The sequence below is a fragment of the Mustela lutreola genome, chromosome 10, assembly GCF_030435805.1.
Source record: "Mustela lutreola isolate mMusLut2 chromosome 10, mMusLut2.pri, whole genome shotgun sequence".
NCBI classification, from domain to species: domain Eukaryota; kingdom Metazoa; phylum Chordata; class Mammalia; order Carnivora; family Mustelidae; genus Mustela; species Mustela lutreola.
In genome coordinates, this window is record NC_081299.1 from 12,088,026 (window position 1) to 12,106,046 (window position 18,021).

At 52.0% G+C, this 18,021-nt stretch overlaps 1 protein-coding gene across 10 annotated transcripts in view; it reads left to right on the forward strand.

The window, feature by feature from the left end:
* ARHGEF10L (Rho guanine nucleotide exchange factor 10 like) overlaps positions 1-18,021 on the forward strand; it is a 156,103-nt gene that overhangs the window by 12,621 nt on the left and 125,461 nt on the right. For 7 of the 10 annotated variants that reach the window (XM_059134830.1, XM_059134838.1, XM_059134836.1 and 4 more), the window contains exon 1: positions 6,037-6,171. The exons of 1 other annotated variant lie outside the window; for it this stretch is intronic. The gene's annotated coding sequence lies outside the window, so the exon portion shown is untranslated. Of the gene's footprint in view, positions 1-6,036; positions 6,172-15,339; positions 15,614-16,973; positions 16,999-18,021 lie in introns of those variants that run through there. 2 more of the 10 variants (XM_059134832.1, XM_059134834.1) reach the window with 2 other exon arrangements.

Here is an 18,021-nt window from a genome sequence, read left to right on the forward strand (position 1 = left end):
GCTCAGCAAGTGGGAAATTCTGGTTAATTGAATGTTCTGGGGCGTGGCAACGTTCCCAGAAATCCTTTTTGTTCCTGTTGTGGCCATTGAAAACCATTTACTCATCTACTTAGCAAATATTTGTCTCGTGCCTGTGCTCTACCAGGCTCTGTCCCAGGCTGTGGGGAGGCACCGTGGATGAGACAGCAGAGTCCCAGACCGCAAGGACTCACAGTCCAGGAGGAGACGTGCACAAAGGCAGTGGACCTTTGAACACCTCAGGGTTTCAGGGCACTGACCCCTTTCACAGTAGAAAATCCACATACAACTTTTAAAAAATTAACATAATGTATTATTTGTTTCAGGGGTTCAGGTCTGTGATTCATCAGTCTTACACACTTCACAGCACTCCCCATAGCACACACCTTCCCCAGTGTCCATCATCCAGCCACCCCCAACAACTTTTTATTTTATTTTAATTTATTTTATTTTATTTGTTTAAAAAATTATTTTTATAAACATATAATGTATTATTCGCCCCAGGGGTACAGGTCTATGAATCGTTAGGCTTACACATTTCACTGCACTCACCATAGCAAATACCCTTCCCAATGTCCATAACACAGCCACCCTCTCCCTACCTCCCCACTCCCCAGTAACCCTCAGTTTGTTTTGTGAGATTAAGAGTCTCTTATGGTTTATCTCCCTCCTGATCCCATCTTGTTTCATTTTTTCCTTCCCTATCCCTGACAACCCTCTTGCCCTGCCTCTCAACTTCCTCATATCAGGGAGATCAGATGATAATTGTCTTTCTTTGATTGACTTATTTCGCTCAGCATAATACCCTCTGGTTCCATCCACATCGTTGCAAATGGCAAGATTTCATTTCTTTTGATGGCTGCATAGTATTCTGTTGTATATATATATACCATACTTCTACATCCATTCATCTGTTGATGGACATCTAGGCTCTTTCTGCAGTTTGGCTATTGTGGGCCTTGCTGCTACAAACATTCAGGTGCACGTGCCCCTTGGGATCCCTACATTTGTATCTTTAAGGTAAATACCCAGTAGTGTGATTGCTGGGTCGTAGGGTAGCCCTATTTTCAACTTTTTGAGGAACCTCTATACTATTTTCCAGAGTGGCTGCACCAGCTTGCATCCCCACCAACAATGTAGGAGGGTTTCCCTTTCTCCGCATCCTCACCAGCATCTGTTGTTTCCTGACTTGTTAATTTTAGCCATTCTGACTGGTGTGAGGTGGTATCTCATTGTGGTTTTGATTTGTATTTCTCTGATGCCAAGTGATGTGGAACACTTTTCCATGTGTCTATTGGCCATCTGGATGTCTTCTTTTTAGAAATGTCTGGTTATGTCTTCTGCCCATTTCTTGATTGGATTATTTGTTCTTTGGGTGTTGAGTTTGATAAGTTCTTTATAGATTTTGGATACTAGCCCTTTATCTAATATGTTATTTACAAATATCTTCTTCCATTCTGTCAATTGTCTTTTGGTTTTGTTGACTGTTTCCTTTGCTGTGCAAAAGCTTTTGATCTCTCTCTTTTTAAAAAGGTTTTATTTATTTATTTGACACACACACACACACACACACACACACACATCACAAGTAGGCAGAGAGGCAGGCAGAGAGAGGAAGGAGGAAGCAGGCTTCATGCAGAGCAGAGAGCCTGATGTGGGCTCGATCCCAGGACCCTGGGACTTAATCCACTGAGCCACCCAGGAGCCCCCAAAAGCTTTTGATCTTGATGAAGTCCCAATAGTTCGTTTTTGCCCTTGCTTCCCTTACCTTTGGCAATGTCTCTAGGAAGAAGTTGCTGCGGCTAAGGTCGAAGAGGTTGCTGCCTGTGTTCTCCTCAAGGATTTTGATGGCTTCCGATCTCACACTGAGATTTTCCCCACATCATTTAACAACTTTTTTAAAAAAAGGGTTTTATTTATTTGAGAGAGAGAGCAAGAGAGAGCATGAGCAGGGGGAGGGAGAGGGAGAAGCAGACTCCCCTGGGATCATGATGTAAGGTGAAGGCAGATGCTTAACCGACTGAGCCACCCAGGTGCCCCCCCCCGCATACAACTTTTGGCTCCCCCAAATGTAACTGCTAACAGCCTATGGTTGACCAGAAGGAAGCCTTACCAATGACACGGACAGTCGATTAACATATTTGGTACACTATATGGATTATATACTGTGTTCTTATAATTACATAGGCTAGAGAAAAGAAAATGTAATTGGGAAAACCATAAGGAAGAGAAAATACATTTTTACTGAAAAAAATCCATGTATGGGGCACCTGGGTGGCTCAGTGGGTTAAGCCGCTGCCTTCGGCTCAGGTTATGATCTCAGGGTCCTGGGATCGAGTCCCGTATCAGGCTCTCTGCTCAGCAGGGAGCTTGCTTCCCTTCCTCTCTCTCTGCCTGCCTCTCTGTCTACTTGTGATCTCTCTCTATCAAATAAATAAATAAAATCTTAAAAAAAATCCATGTATAAGTAAACCCACCCAGTTCAAACCTGTCTTTTTCCAAGGTCAACTGTACACCACACCACATGGTAGGAAGGATGCCCTGAGGACTGGTGGGTGCTGTGGGAGGCCCCGGGGTCCAGTCTGGGGGCCCTAGAGAAGAGATCCTTGACCTTGAAAAGGTGTTAGCCAGTGACAGCCTCAGAAAGCATTAGCCACTGTGTCTGGGGGGGAAGGAGCAGTCGTGGCATTCCAGGCGGCGGGAATAGCGTGGGCAAAGGAAAGCCCCACGGATCTTGAGTTGTGTGTGTGGGGCTGAGACCGTGAAGCCAGGGAGGTGAGAGAGCAGGGGTCTGTGTGAGGTGGTGGAGATGGCGGAGAGCCGCGATGTAAAAAGGTGAGGGCTGAAGGCTCATTTATGCTGAATGTGGGTTTCGTGATGTGATTCTCTCTCCTAAAAGTAGAACTCAGAGGAAGACCAAAGGAAAACGCGATTTTCCAGAGGATAGGCCTCCAAGCTGGAGGGGGTGCCACAGGGCAGGGAGGGGGGAGGGTGGCAATCGGAGAAACAGAGCTCTGCGTAAGGGGCGACCCCTCCAGGGGGCTTGCGGAGTGTGGTCCCCAGAGGGATGAGGGATCTTCAGGTTTGTTGAGAAGCCAACAATCTGGCTTTTTAAGGGAAATCCCCCAGTTGTTAAATGTGGTGGCCGATAAACAACAACAAAACCATTGAGGGCGAATCCCACGCTTCTGCAGGCTCCGTGTTTTCTTCAGCTGGGGGGTTGCCAGCCTGGGTCCAGAAGAGTCTATCTGATGATGCTTTGAGAATGTCCACTTGAAGTCTCCTATGATACTCTAACGTTGAGTGTGCCCCTCACCTGTGCTGGGCTCCAGGGGGTAGGATAGGGCCCTGGGGTATGGCCCCTGCCCTCAGGCCATCAAGCTGAAGACAGTTCTAGTTAGCATGTATGTCCAGAGCTAACAAAACAACAGAAAGGGTGAGGGTGGAGGAGGTGGTTAGGCCCAGGGAGGAAATAAGACAGACAAGGAGAGAAGTTGGAGCAGATCTGAAAGGCTGCAAATGCAGGTCTAGGAACTTGTACTTGGCTCTGTCTGTGCCAGCAGGACCCAGGCGTCTAAATTCTGGCCCAAGGCTTAATGTTGTATCACTCACTGGACATCTGAAGATGTTCTAGCTGCTTTGCTGGTGGAGGGAAGGAAAAAAATCTTCCCCTATTCTTCCAGGTCTACACGTGGACTAAGAATTAAATTTATATGAGACAGATTAACAGGAGGAAAAAAATCCCAAGGTTTTATTTATTTATTTAAAAGATTATTTATTTGACAGACGTAGATCACAAGTAGCCAGAGAGGCAGGCAGAGAGAGAGGAGGAAGCAGGATCCCTGCTGAGCAGAGAGCCTGATGCAGGGCTCTATCCCAGGACCCAAGACCATGACCTGTGCTGAAGGCAGAGGCTTAAGCCACTGAGGCACCCAGGTGCCCCTATTTATTTATTTTTTTAAAGTAAACTCTACACCCAACATGGAGCTCGAACTTAGGACCCTGACATCAAGAGTCACCTACCTGCCCCACCGACTAAGCCAGTCAGGCGCCTCAGATCTAAATTTCATTATGTGCACACAGAAGCCTAATTGTGAAATTGAGACTTAAAGAAATACCCAGTGCAGGCACTTTTTATACTTTGTAGGTCAAGAAACAAACAAAAACACCCACAAAACCAAAACCAAAACAAAAAAAACCCCAAACCCCCAAATCCTAAAACCAAAAAAATCTGTGAAGAATTGACAGGACAAAGAAAACTTAATTTGGGGGACTCTCATTAGTAATGGATTCTAATCAGAAATTGGGCTGGGGTAATATGATTTAGTAAAAAGAAAATATAAATTGGAAAAAAAATTAGGGAACAAGGGTTGTCTGCACAATCCACTCACCTCTACATGTTGTATCTCCGGTGAGAGGGGTGTCTGTTTACCTCCTGGTACAGACGGGGTAGTACCCTTGCACGTGGGAGATCTATTTCCTGCTTTCAGGGGGACAGAGGGGGCCTGAATGCCCTTCCTAAACAGATGCTCCCTTAAGTAACTTTATTTAAAATAACAAATATACCTAAGCGGCACATTTTGGGTTGGCCTGCCCTTAGCCCCTACTCTGGCAATCCAGAAAACTTTCCTGTCTGTTGTCAGGGGCCCTGTTTATTCACCCCTGAAGGGGAAGATTCAGCAGTGGGGAGGGCATGTCCCTTTTGTTCACTGATGTCTCCTGCGTGCGGAATGATGTCTGGAACATAGTAAGTGCTCAACCAATACTTACCGGCTGCTTACTATGGGCCTAGTGTTACCCCAGGCCGGGGGCTTTGGATGCTCTATGAAGGACTCTTAGGACAGGCTCTAAGGAGCTTATGTCCTCGTGTGGAGAGGGACAATAAACAAGCAAACAAATCAACGAATAAGATGATTTCAGAGAGCGTGGTTTGTCTCACTGCACTGTGGGGCCCTGTTCATTTCTGTCTCCTCCAAGCTGCTGAGAGCCAGGGGGGCAGGGCTGGGGTCTGTCTGGTTCCTTGTTTCATTCCTAGCCCCTCAGGCTGGTGCCTGGCAAAGAGGGAGTAGTGAAGAGAAAGGTTTTTGCTGGCTCTGTTGAATGAACCAACACAGGCTGACAAAGATTCCAATGTACATACACCTGTGCCCTTTGGAGGCTGCAGAACTCATTATTATCAACCCGGGAGTAATTGCTGATAAGCCCGAGTGTGAATTTCGGTGCAAACAGAGGGGCTGCAGGGCACTGTTTAATAACAACGGGGATAATCTTAATTAACGACCTGATAACTGTAATTCATTGCATCATATCCGGGGGCCCTCTTTGGGATGCTGGGAGGGAGTAGCTAGGGTTTGGCCGCTTGGGGAGCTGGAAGGGAGGCGAGGGCTAGGATCTCTGATCCACCACGTCCTTGCTTGGCGAGCTTTGGCCGTTTGCTCACAGCTCTGAGCCTCAGTGTTCTCATCACTAATCGGGCTAATCGGCGGGGTTGTTGCCCTTCAGCAGCCTGATCTCAAAGTCCCCCCGCGCCCCCCCGCAGCGCCCCCAAAGGCTGCGGTGACCCGAACCCGGGGCGGGGGGCGCACAGCCCCCCCCCCCCCCACGGGAATCTCTTCCCCTCCCCGGGAAGCCCTGGCAAACTCCTGGAAGTGAGGGAGGAGCAGAAGCGGCCGCCGTGTGCGCGGGACCTTCCCGCGGGAGACCAGGACCGCGGGAGCCGACGCGGGCGGTGAAGGAGCCGGGGGCGGGGGCGGGGGCGCTGCCCCGCCCCGCCCCCGCGGGCCTCGGTTTCCCCACCTGCGCCGCGAGCGGCCGGCCGGGCGGGGCTCCCCGGCGCGGGCCCGGCCGCCAGGGGTTAAGCGGTGACTTCAGCCGCGGCGAGCGGGGACCGGGCGGGCGGGGGCGGCGCCGCGTCGCGCCGTGCGCGGCGGCGGGACCAGGCCGCTCGGAGGCGGCGGGCGCACTCCCGGCCGGGCCGCGACCTCGCGGGCGGCGCGCGCGCGCGGCGGCGGCTGGGGCGCGGGGCTGGGGCGCGGGGCTGGGGCCGCCCGGCCCTGGGCGCCCGCGGCCGCCGGGGCAGCTGACGCGCGGAGCGGCGGCCGGCGCTTTGTGAGCGGCGCGGACAACAAAGGCGCGGCCGGGCGGCCGGAGCCGGTGAGTGCGGCCGGCTGGGCGCGGGGGGCCGGGCGCGGGGGGTGGGGGCGCGCACTGCGCGAAGGGCCGTGGGGGCTGCGAGCGGGCGTCGCCGAGGCCCCGGGGTCCCCACCGCCCCGCGTCGGCGGGGGATGGGGGGCCCTCGGCTCGTCCCTGCTGGCTGGCGGAAGGTCTCTGGGCTCCTTCGTGCTCCGGGGTCCCGGGTGTGCTTCTGGGTGTGCGAGTCCCGAACTCCGGGCCTTCCCCATGGCCCTGGTGTGAATGTGTGTCCCCAGGAGCGGCGTCTTCTGTGTCCCTTCGTCCCGGATCCTGCGTGGCGTGGGTATGTCCCTGGGTGTGTGAGAGGCCCCCGAACCTGGGTCTTCTGTCGGTGTGTGTCTGTCTCTCCTTGTGTCATTTGAGTTGTGAGTGTGAGTGTGTGTACGTCTTGCGTGTGTGTGTGTGTGTGTGTGTATTCCTTCCCCCACCCCAGTCTCTGTGTCCCTTGGGTGCCCCTTCGCTCAGCATGACTCCTGACTGCTCTTTGTGCATCAGTGTGTGTGTGCGCGCGAGAGAGAGAGGGAGAGAGAGACAGAGACCCGGCGCCTCACTGTCCAGGCCATTCACCAGGCCTTCAGGTCCTGCTGCCAGTGTGGTCCTTCTCTCCCTGTGCTGACCTTGGGGGTCCCTGGAGTACATGGAGTGGGGGGATGCTCCCGTTACCTCTGTTCCGGACTGGCCTCTCCGGCCCTGGACCCTTGCCCAGAGGTAGAACAGGGGCAGCCTCACAAAGGAGGGAGTGTGGGAGGAGAGGGTGCCCTGGTCAGCTGGAAGGCCACGGCTGCAGAACGAGGTCAAGCCTGGACACTCCTTGAGGCAGGGGAGTGTGTCGGGGGTGGGCGCCCCGCTGAGAATGAAGACTAGCCTCCAGGCCTCCAGGGGTGGTGTCTGAGGGGTAGCCCCCAGGCCTGATGTAGGAGAGTGTGGGGCTGGTACTTCCTCTTTCTCCCAGGGTGGGGCGTCCTGGGGGCAGGGGGCAGGAATCTCCTTTTCACTTCAATAACCTGAGGACCCCATCTTGGGCCACAGCAGGGAGGTGGGGGGTGGGGTGGGCTGCACTTTCCATTGGCTCTGGAGTGGAGACATCATCTCAGAGTCCTTGGCCTTCCCCAGGGACTCAAGTGGGGGAAGGCATGGACTGCCTGCCTGGAGCCCCATCTGTTCTCCGCGGATGCTGGGGAGAGAGGACAGGCTGTGTAGCCTCATGTAATTGCTCAGCCCTTCCCCGCAGGCCCCACCCGAATGGCCACCGGCTGCAGGGTCCGGCCGTCCACGCGCCCCAGCACAGCCTCCCCTCCGACCCCGTGTCCTGGCCTCAGGCATAGACTAGAAAGGAGGGCACAGTTTGGACATCTCCAGGCTCCCTGGGACTGTGGGTTGGGGGCTATCTTTCTCCTTCCTCAGGGTCTCCAAGTGAAGCTCAGAACCCTTCCCGTGGCTTGTGAGGCTCTGCTTTGTATCTGTGTCTCTCACTCTCTGTTCCATCGCGCTCCCCTTCCCGGGGTCCCCTGCCCCTTTCTCTTCTGCCAGAGAACCTTCCCCGGGCTCATCCTTCTCTCCACTAAGTTGGCCCCATCCTTCACTCTCCATTCCTTACCCAGGAGGCTCTTCTCTGGTCAGCCAGGTTGGCTCAAGAATTCTTGTTCATGGGGTGCCTGGCTGGCTCAGTCGGTGAAGCATGTGACTCTTGATTTCAGGGTTGTGAGTTCGAACTCCACATGGGCCATGGAGCCTACTTAAAAAAAAAAGAAAAAGATTTCTCATTCAGGATGCTCTTAGAGCTCTCATTCCAGTGGGGGTGGCTTGTTTATACCCCCCAGAGAACGGTAAGCCTTTGGGAGCAGGGCCCATGTCTGTCTTTGATCACCAGCCTAGAACAGTGCCTGACACATAGTAGGTACTCAATAAGTAGTTGCGAATTGAGTGGCTATGGGTGACCAATGGCTCCTAAATCGTGCTGTTTCAGGTTTTCTCTTTGGGGGAGACTAGGGAGGAGAGAAAGCTAGTGAACTCCTTGGGGCTGAAGTTCCAGGTTAGTGTAAAAGCAAGGAGGCCTACTGTATATTAGATAAACTCTAAATTAATTAGCAGATATTTTATATTTGGTAAGTGCCAGGTGCTGGGCTAGCTCCTTCACCAATGCAGTCTCTTAAAACAGGAGCATAGCAGAATATAATCTTCTTAGATCAAGTTTGAAAAGATAAAGTAGGCCAGTGTATATACATGTATAATATAAATACATGTCTTAAGAAATATATATAAACATGTAAACATATAAAATTTAAATAAGTATAAATATATTAATATTTATATAAATATATTAATATATAGTATATATAAATCTATAAACTTAAATATATATAAATATATATGTATATAAAATAATGGTATACTGTTCTTTCACATCTACTATCTCTCTGTTTCAATGGTAGTGCTGATAATTAGGCAGGGAAGAAGGGTTTGTACCCATTTTACAGATGAAGAGGTGAAACATAACACTTAAGTGTCTGCCCGAGGTCACAGTTAGTTCCTGGAGCACTCAAGCCTCAGTCTCCCTGAATGTCCAGCCCTCCTTTCTTCTGCAAGCTTACCTTCAGGGCCTTGTATTCTTGTCACCTGCTTCACAGCGGTGAGTGAGCCACTTTTCATACCCCTTGAGGGGAGTTGGGGGTGGGACTGGGGGGAGGGGGAGACAGGATGCAGTGGGCCCGTGTTTTCTTTCCATCCCACTGTGCTTCCTGGGCCCCAGCTCAGCTTCTTTGTCTTGGTAGAGGGCATCAAAGCCGCCTTCCTTTGGGGTCCTGTTTCCCAGAGTGACCTATCCTTGCAGAGCCTGTGTAGGGCCCCAACTACGGATATCCTGGAGCCAGTTCATACTGAAGCACGAGAGCTGATTGCTCAATTTTAGGAATTTTTATGAGCTGGCCGTTAAACAGCCAGTATAAAAATTTGTACTATATAAGCTTATAATTAAAGAAATTATGCTAAGAACAAGGGTAATCTATACTCAAAATATAGTACTTTCTAGTTATTTCACTGTATTTTACTATTGCCTATGTTTTTGTGGTTTAGATGCATATACATTATATGCAGGTATATACATCTGTATGTGTACGCATGTATATGTGCACAGATTTGCGTGTATATGTATAGACTGTGCACACAGCTGTGCTCTTGGATGTCTTCAGCTCTGTGTTTACTGGTATCACCTGAGTAGCTTGAAACTGGCCACAGGGAGAGGATTTACACCACAGAAATTGGTATACTGCAAGTCAGAAGTATTTTCCCCCGACGAGAGCTAATTGTTAATTCTTTTTTTGTTTTTTATTATTTTTAAATTTTTAAATTATTATTATTTTTTAATTTATTTGACAGACAGAGATCACAAGTAAGCAGAGAGGCAGGCAGAGAGAGAGGGGGAAGCAGGCTCCCTGCAGAGCAGAGAGCCCAATGCCGGCCCGATCCCACCCTGAGACCCCCACCCTGAGACCCATCACCTGAGCTGAAGGCAGAGGCTTTAACCCACTGAGCCACCCAGGCATCCCCTTCTTTTGTTTTTTGTTTTTATTTATTTATTTATTTATTTGAGAGAGATCACAAGTAGGCAGAGAGATTGGCAGAGACAGAGGGGGAAGCAGGCTCCCTGCTGAGCAGAGAGCCGGATGTGGGGCTCTATCCCAGGACTCTGAGATCATGACCCAAGCCAAAGGCAGTGGCTTAACCCACTGAGCCACCCAGGCACCCCTCCTTCTTTTGTTTTTTAAAAGATTTCATTTATTTATTTGACAGAGAGAGACAGCGAGAGAGAGGGAACACAAGCAGGGGGAGTGGGAGAGGGAGAAGCAGGCTTCCTGCCAAGCAGGGAGCACGATATGGGGCTGGATCCCAGGACTGTGGGATCATGACCTGAGCCGAAGGCAGACGCTTAATGACTGACAGCGCACCCCCCAACCCCCCACACCAGGCAACTGTTAAATATATACCAGTGTATCAAGGGGATCCAGCAGTGAGTGACTTGGGCAAGCCCTTGCCTGGGGCTCGCATTCTGGTGTGACCCCTCCTTAGGGCTAGTTTAGGGTCCTCACGGGTACAAAATGAGAGGGGCAGCCACTGGGCTGGGCCTCCTGTGCTTGTAGGGGTCACAAATCGCTCTCAAACAAACTCTACACCCCAGAAAACGAGTTGTTCTATTACAGTGTGTCCACTGGGGGTCGGGGAGATGTGATGAGGATAAGGCTCAGTAAATTGAGGGCCTGGCTTTGCCATTAATTGAATAACCACACTCAAGGAGACCCAGACATTTGGGAGGCAAAGTAGCAGTGGTGCCTGAGGACCATGGACAAGTCAAACACTCAGAGGTGGTGAAGATGTGATATCCAGGACACACACTAGGGTGACTAGAGCTGTTTGGGCCTGGCTTAGACAATAGCAGGCGTGACCCATCCCTGTGGGTTCAGGGACAGTGTGAGAGGCAGAGTCAGACTCTTGGAAGGACAGGGTTATGAGAGCTCTGGATGGGAGACAGACATGGGCACACTTACCTGCCACGAAGGCATGAGCCGTGAATAGAGGGAGAATGGGGTGGGGAGAGGGGAGGGGTCTGGATAGAAGGAACAGCATGTGCAAAGGCTCAGAGGTGTAGCTATTGGGAGATCAGCCAGGCTCTGGTGTCAGGTGAGCCCAAAGTCTGCAGGGCTGTGGCAGAGCATGTGGCAGGGCTGTGGTGAAGGCTGAGGTCAGAGGGCAATGCGTCCTCTGGGAACCGGCAAAGGGACCCTGCCAAGGCAGGCCTGCCGGGGGCATCATGCTCTGTGGATCTCCAGCCCCTGCAAAGCTTTAAAGTTTCTCAGTAGCTTCTTGGGGCACCTCGGTGGCTCAGTGGGTTAAGCCTCTGCGTTTGGCTCAGGTCATGATCTCAGGGTCCTGGGATCGAGCCCTGAATCAGGCTCTCTGCTCTGCGGGGAGCCTGCTTCCCTCTCTCTCTGCCTGCCTCTCTGCCTGTTTGTAATCCGTGTCTGTCAAATAAATAAATAAATAAAAATCTTAAAAAAAAAAAAAAAAGTTTCACAGTAACTTCTTCTTATTCCCGAAGCTTGCTGCTGCCCCTGCCTGGTATTCATTTTGATATCAGGCCAGACAAAGGAGAATCAAGAAGATGAGTCTGCAGCCCTCCCCCCAACTTCAATAATACCAGAAAAGCCAAAGATGAAAGTGACTGATGTTTAGGTTACCTGGTATTTCTTGTTGCTTCTGCTGCTTCTACCCTTGAGATAGGCATTGACTGAGTGCTTGTTTGTTCAAAGACAACGCCTGTTTATGCCTATATGTGCCAGGCGTTGTTCATTCATGCATCTGTTCATTTAATCCCCATACCGATCCTGCACTTGGGTACCGTGAGCCCACCTTACAGATGGGGAAACTGAGTCTTAGGTTGCTTGACTTTCCCAAGGACACAGTGTAAGTGGCAGGATTGGAGCCGGGTCAGGCCCCGAGATCCCTCTACGATGGATTTCTTCCTCTATGCTGTTTTCTTCTTCCTTCTGAGGAGGGCAGGGAGAGAATGCGCTGCAGGTGTGCGATCCCAGCACACTCTACTAGTCTTTATTTGAAGTTACTGTGTGTTTTTTAACCCATGTAGCCGGGTTCATCACCCTGTGGCATAGGGTCAGGGCTTAGAGTAGAACCATCTGCCCAGATGGGCGCCCTGGGCCTGATGTCAGGAAGGAGCTAAGAGTAAAGGCTTGCATTTACGGAGAGAGCTCCTAGGTACGGAGGGGCAGGCCTGTGGCTCACGGGAGCTTGTCTGGTCCTCAGCCAGGCTGCGGGGTAGGTTGTAACATTTCCATTTTGCTCCCAGTGAGGCGGAGGCCTAGAGCCAGGCAGCTGTGAGGGGTGGAAGCAGCCAGAGTTCATCTCGTTCTCTCTAGCCCAGAGCGTAGCTCTCACCCGTGTGTCCACTGTCCAGGGCCCGGCCTGGCCGTGCCTTTGGCGTCCCCGGCAGCAGTGCCCACATGCTGTGGGAAATAGGGCAGCCAAGCTGACCACTTGGCCAGAAGCATGGGCTGTTCCCACCTCTCGGTGAGAGCCTGGTGCTGACCCCCTGCCAGGGGATTTATCTTCCCACAGACCTTTCCGTCGAGTGGGTGGTCTTGACCGAGCCCCGCCTTCCACTTCTTTTCAGGTAGACCCCCAAGTCCGGGGCAGAGCAGGTGGTTGGGGGAGCCCACCCCTGGACGGTGTGGAAGACCCTGGACGAGGTGGCCTTTCTGGCTCTGGCTCCCTCCTCCTTCTGGAGAGCCTGGCCTCCCCGTGGAACTCCCCCTTCTAGCGGCTGCCTGATTGGTATGCGCCCCTGAACTCCAGCAAGGGGACAAGGGGGGGACCAGCTCCCAATACTTCCCTCTCTTCATTGTTTGAAGTGGGCAGACTTGGAAGGAGCTTTAAAAATGCGGGCTTTTTATTCAATTTCCCTAGAAAAACAATGATTTAAATTAAATAGACGAGTAACAGTTTCTGGAAATGGAAGAAAAATATTCCTGAACCCAGACATTACCCAGAGCCTTTGAATGTCTTTTAAAGTATGGGTTTGTTTTACTTGAAATTATGCATGTATTGCGTGACCAGGGAGGAGAACTTGGAAAATACAGAAGAAAATGAAGCTTGCCCTTTCTTCCGCCACCCGCAGACAGCCGCTCTCAACACTGTGGCGCGCGGTTCATTTTTCCCGTGACTGCTTTGCTTGTTTTGCAGGCCCTGGGTTTTATAAGGCCAGGCCCGTGCTGAGCGTCGGGGATAGATGGAGACGTGGCCCCTGCTGTACCTCTTCCCGCGCCAGACCTTGGGCAACCCACTTGACCCCTCTTTGTTCCCACTTGCTCATCAGCAAGATGGGGGTGACCTGGCAGAGGTGTCCCAGGGTGGGTGGACGTAGCGAGGGTGCAGGCGGCCTGTCCAGGACAGCCCCTGGCCCCGCAAAGAGCTTAGCGGTGTTCCAGTGGGGACCAGGCAGTAGCCTGGCCCTTGCGGACCTTTCGAGGTGGGGAGGAGACAGATCCCAGACCAGTCAAACGAATGAATGAAATGACCGCATGTCATGGGATAAGTCCCATGAAGGGAGCAAGATGATGCGATGTGATGGGAGTAGAGTAACTGGGGTGTCGGGTTGGTGGTGGAGGTGGTGTGTGGGGGGGAGGTGGGCTGCAGAATTTGTTAGCTAGAGGTGGTCCCGGGGTGCTTTTCTGAAGAGACACACTTAAGCTGAGACTGACTGACAAAGCACGGAGGGGAAAGAATTCCAGGCAGGGGTATGGCAAATGCAAAGGCCCTGTGGCCAGGATGGCCTGTTTAGGCAGCAGAAATCTCAGAGCCTGCAGCGGGCAAGGGAACGAAGGTGGTGTTAAGAAGGCAAGCAGGGGGGCGCCTGGGTGGCTCAGTGGGTTAAGCCGCTGCCTTCGGCTCGGGTCATGATCTCAGGGTCCTGGGATCGAGTCCCGCGTCGGGCTCTCTGCTCGGCAGGGAGCCTGCTTCCCTCTCTCTCTCTCTCTCTCTGGCTGCCTCTCTGTCTACTTGTGATTTCTCTCTGTCCAATTAATAAATTAAAAAAAGCTTTAAAAAAAAAAAAAGAAGGCAAGCAGGTAGGATGGTTAATTTAGGTGCCACGGGAAGCTGTTGGACGTTCGTGTTCCTCATTTCACATAGAGACCTTTATTAAGGAGATACAAATCCAAGATTCCAGCTGTTAATAACCCTCTTAGGAAATTTACCTTTTCCCACGTAACTTATTCAAAAATAATTTACCGGGTGCCTATTCCATGGAAGCACTTGAGTATTCGCCGTGGACTGAGGGACAGTCACAAAGCTTAGCGAGAGGAAGCCTGGCCCGCAGGTAGCCCGCAGTGCCCGCATGCCATCTGGCTGACCCAGCACGACCCGCCGGACCCTTGTACACTCTGATTTGGGAGGGGTACTCTGGCGGCCGGGAGGAGAACTGGACACATGGGCTGGGGTGGGCTGGGCCCAGAGGAAGGTTGAGGGGTGTTCTGAGTTGGAGAGCGATGGCTGGATTCAGGTGATCAGAGAGAGCTTGGCTGGAATTCCCGGTAGGTGGTTCACAGCGGGTGAAGGAATAAGAGGAATGGAGTATGTTCTAGAATCTTCTTATGAGTGTGTGGGTGGGTGGTGGTGTCAGGAAGTAAGACAGTTAAGAGAGGATGGGGAGCATGGGATTTTGAGAGTGCAAGACTCCAATCAAGGACAGGTTCATGTGAAGAGACTGCTTAGAAGTTTGAGTGGGGGGCCCCTGGGCTGAGATTTGGGCTGGGGCACCATTAGCATATAGTGGAGGCAAGTGGGAGCCCCCAGAGGGAAGGTGTGTGGAGAGGTCTGGTCATGTGGATGGAGGGGGGCTGGGAGGAGAAGGGAGTGTGGGGTGTCTGGGAAGCAGGTATGGGAGACCGTCTTGGAAAAGGGCTCTTGGTCGACAGGACTGCTGGTCACTGAGAATCCATGAGACAGAAAGTGGCCACTGGCTTTGGCCACATGGAGGCAGCTCAGGTCTTCTGTAAGAGCGGTTTTGGGGGAGTAACAGGGCGGGAATCCTAAGTGGCAGTGGCCCGAGGGCACGGAAGACCAGGAAGATGTGCCGCATACGTATAGATGGAAAGATGGGACAGTGCCTAACCCAGGCCTTGGGGACTCCAGGGGGTGTCCCAGGGAAGTGTCTGCGCCATGCAGCCAAGAGGCATTTTGGGGAGGCTTCTGGGCATGAACAAAGGCTGGGGATGAGCGTTTAGTAGGGCCCTGTCCTGCCAGGGAGGGGCCTCTGGAAGTCACAGCTGAGTTGCTCTGGGTCTCTCACTAGGCCTTTGCCCTTTATCTTGAGCACCATAGGGAGCCAGTCAAGTGTTTCAGGCTAGGGAGGGACATGACCAGAACTTTTTGTTCTGGGTGGAGCCTGGGTTGGAAGGAGGAGAGACATCAGGGAGATCTTTGGAAGCCGTCACAGGCTCTGTGATTCCTAGATCATTCTGTGAACCTTGGTGTTTCTTTCTTTCCTTTTTTTTTTTTTTTTTTAAAAGATTTGATTTTTAAGTAATCTCTACACCCGATATGGAACTTAAACTCATGACCCCGAGATCAAGAGTTTCATGCGGGAGGAGACAGAAAGTGGCCACTGGCTTTTGCCTAAACTCATGACTCCGAGATCGAGAGCCAGCCAGGCGCCCCAACCCTGCTGTTGCTTTAGTGCTTCCCAAACTCTGCTCATCTCTCCTTTCTACAAAGATTCCTGAGGCTCAGAGAGGTTAAGCAACTTGCCTGAGGTCACACAGCATAACAGGGCATCCGGACTGGGGGACTGGTCCCCTGAGTGAAACAACCAGAGTCTCCAGGGTGGAAGCAGGTGGTGAGTAACCCCTGGGAGGGCCTCACTGGGGCTTCAGTTATAGGTCACCATCTACATTTCCCCTTGTGCCTGCGGATGTTGTCCTCTTGCGGTCTCTGGGGAGGAGGAGCTGGGCTGTTGCTGGGGACTGGGAGTTAGACTTGGGAACCAGAGCCCCATGGGCTGTTTGAGCAGTTTCCTGGGGCTGGTTTCTTCCCCAGTAAGTGATTGGAAAACCCTATGGGGCTGGGCCAGGTCACGTGGGGTCAGTGACGGAGGTGGTCTCCCTGCTGGGAGGGCAGAGGCCTCATCGTTGGGGGGCACCAGGAGCGATGGGGAACCATTAGCAGAGCCCCGCCCCTTGTGAGCCCCAACACTCTGGGCAGGTGTCTGGCTTCCCTGGGGTCTTGGTTACCTCACCCATGAGGCAGGGATGGTATTAAATGTGACTGCGAAGGATCGAAACAATAACCAGTGTTTGCCGAGGCCCCAGAGTATGCTGGGCACCACGTATTAACCTTTCGGTTCTTTGTGGCAGTCTCGTGAGGTGTGCATAGTTCTTATCTTCATTTTATAGATGAAGCTGCTGAGGAACAGAGAGGGCAAGCAATTTTCCCCAAACCACACAGCTAGCAAATGGCAGAACTTGAACCCCAATCCACCTGACTCCTGAGTCATCCCTTGAAACCCCTCCTGTCCCTGTGAGACTCTGTTCAGCTGAGCCCTTCCTTGGCACATCACCTGAGAGAATCTTTTGGGGGCTCCCACATTCTGTTCATCCCACTTTGGGGCGCCCAATCTAGTCTGATCCCTTGTTTCATCATGGAGCCTTGGAGCTTCAGTGGCCAAAGTGCCTTGTTCACCATGTCACAGCTACTTGTGGCAGACTTGCGATGAGAACCCCAGCATCCCGGACCCCTTAGCCTTGCCACTCTTTTTACTACCCCAGGGCCTGAGGAAGATCACCCGGCTGGGAACCGGGCATCCACCTCTTCCTCAAACCAGCCAGGAGAACTTGGGCAACATTTCACCCCATCCCTGACTTTTCCCCGAGCCTTGATTTCCTCTTCTGGTAAATGGGCAGGTTGAGAACCTAGAGTCTCTACTGATTCTGATAATCCACGAGTCTAAGATCTCAGGTTTCTAGGAATCCATGAGTCAGACATTTGCCACTTTTCCTACTTCCTGTCTGTTGCCCAGGGAACCAGGGGAGATTGAACTGAAGAAACAACTCAGAGAGCCTGATTGAGAGCTGCTTATGATCCACGCGTTGATGGAGCACTGGGGCGTGCCCAGCAGGGAGGCCGATACCATTGGCTGTGCTGCAGCAGCGAGGTGCAGAGAGGCTGGTGAACTTTCTAGAGGGTCCAGGGATGGAATTTCCTGTGTATGAGGCAGTGCTGAGGGTATGTGTGCGGGGTACTTCCTCCTCCATGTGCCCTCACGTGGAGCTCTCTGCAAAACCATCTCTCTGGGGCTCCAGATGGGAAGGTCCACCCCGTCCATCCATGCTTGAGAAATGGCTGTGAGGGGCCCACCTGGAAATGCAAAATGGCTGTGGAGACCCTTGAAGGGACAGTGGCAGGGAGAGCAAAGTGTGCTTCGTCCACCATTGGCCAGAGCTCAGCCCTGCCTGGCAGCATGCCCGGAGAGCGGCCTCTGCTGTTTACAGGGAAAGGGACTTGGGACCAGGGAGAGGTTGTGGCCAGTGGGGAGGAAAACAGGAGCTGAGGTAGGACAACGAAGTCAGAGACTCATTTAGAGCTGGAAGGGCCTTCTGGGATCATGTAGTCCAGGCTCCTAATTTTGTGTCTGGAGACATCTTAGTCTGCAGACGGGCTGTGACTTGCCTCAGGTCTCACAGCCAATGGCAGCAGACCCAGGAACAGAAGAGGATTCGAGAAGCTGGATCATTAACCCCAACTTCTGGCTGCTCTCATGGTCATGACTTCCTGCCAGGTCCTGCCCACCCACTCTCCCTCCCATTAGAACAAACACAGCAACACTAGTAATCATTGAAAAGGAATCGTCTCGCTGAACACTGAGCATGTTGATCTCTGGAGTGGACTCAGGGGGCAGGCTCCCTTGCTCAAGTCCCACTGCTCCTTTCTTCTGCCCTGTGACATTGAGCAAGACATGATCCTCCTCTTTATTGACAACTTGCTTCATGTGTATCATGATTAAGCAGATTCTGAAACTATAGGACTTCTCAGTGCCTTTAACATGTTGAGTATTGTTAATCTTCAGGAGGGAGGATTTCTACTCTTGTTCTTCCATAGTCTTGGACCACTGAACACTTTTTTTTTTTTTTTTTTTTTTTGGCGAACCCCTATTAACATCTTTCTGGATATAGGTGTTCCTTTGAATATGCAGATTAAGAAACCTTGATGGTGGTTCATCAGGACTGTTTTAAACTTTTAAACTCAGAC